The following is a 1,291-nucleotide window of genomic DNA, read 5'->3' as shown; positions in this document are numbered from 1 at the left end:
GTGATCAGCATATAATAGTTTCCAACTGCTCTATTGTTCTAGCTGGCCTGGGACAGGCAGGCACTGCCTCAACTCCCAAAACAAACAAATACAGATATGACTGAAAATTAGGACATAACTACTGCCAGGCCAATGGACCTGGAATTTATGCCACAAGGAAGCTGGTTATCCATCAGCAAAAAAAAAAAAAAAGAGAGAACTAGGGAGAAAGGTTGAAAGAGTCCAAACAAAAAGGCCAGGGATTTGGGATCCTCAATAGGCAGTGCTTTTTCTCGAGGACCCAGGCGAAAGGAGCTGTGCGGCTGCAGCTTGGAGGTCCGGCTCTTTCCTAAAGAAACAAGTCTGGAGCATGGGTTTGGATTGATGGCAGGTCCGATCCCAGGGGCCTCTGATAGTGTCCCATGCCCAAGCAAACTGGAACCCCAAACCATTGCCTGGCTTTGCTCCGTGGGTTTCAGGCACTGAAGTGGGTTGCACAGTGGGAAAAAAAGAAAGAAAGAAAAGAAACAAGTCTGAATAGAAAAGATGAGCCTCCGTTAGACAGGGGCTTGGCAGTTGCTGTTAAAGAAAAATAAATTGTCCTTGCAGTTCCTCCTGGACTTTCATGGATGGGGCAATAGGTTGGGTGTTATGTGTTGCTCAAAACTTGTCGACTTGGAGGCGGGACCCAGGTCAGGAATTTCACTCTTGTATTGGCTGTATGCCAAGAGACTCTCCTACAGGTGGCCTCAGGCTCCAGATGATTACAGCAGCACAGAGGAATCGCGCCAGGCTAGGTTTGTCTCAAGGGAACTTCTGGCAACCTGCTAGCATCTCTCAACTAAGGGCTCAACAGCTCTGGGCAACTGGCATACCATTATAAACCCACAGTCAGGCCACCCCACTGGTGGGAAACTGGTTGGAGGACTGATTGTCTTATCCCAAACGAGTCCGTCTTCTCTCCACCTAGTCCCAAACCAGGCAGGTGCAAGCCTACAACCTTCACTTTTCTAATGGGATGGAGAAGTGCAGCCTGTAAAGAGGGATCTCACCCCAGTCTTGCCTTGCATGTGGAGAGGAGGCGTTGTCTCACGCCAGTTCTTAGGGATCCAGAGGTTCTTTCTCCCTTCTTAGGCTGAGATTTGGTGGCCTGAGTGAAGGCCCGGCTCTTATTCCAATCAGCTCCTACGTTCTACCTGATTGCTGTACAGCCTGTGTGCCTAGATGTGAGCCTCCCACCTGAGCTGAGGGACGTTGACCTGAAGGTTTGAGCCTACAGTTTGCTGGGAATAGCAGTCAATGTCTTGCTCAT

The 1,291-nt window shown here is 49.5% G+C and overlaps 1 non-coding gene across 1 annotated transcript; it reads left to right on the top strand.

Annotated features, from left to right (window-relative positions):
* Positions 1-347: 347 nt before the first annotated feature.
* LOC142428418 (small nucleolar RNA SNORA42/SNORA80 family) lies at positions 348-481 on the top strand. The gene has a single exon (XR_012780322.1). It is a non-coding gene; the product is annotated as a small nucleolar RNA SNORA42/SNORA80 family (small nucleolar RNA).
* The last annotated feature ends 810 nt before the right edge of the window (positions 482-1,291 follow it).

Source organism: Tenrec ecaudatus, chromosome 15 (genome assembly GCF_050624435.1).
Source record: "Tenrec ecaudatus isolate mTenEca1 chromosome 15, mTenEca1.hap1, whole genome shotgun sequence".
NCBI lineage: Eukaryota > Metazoa > Chordata > Mammalia > Afrosoricida > Tenrecidae > Tenrec > Tenrec ecaudatus.
Note: the sequence above shows the minus strand (reverse complement) of the source record. Positions and strands in the feature narration are given on the sequence as shown.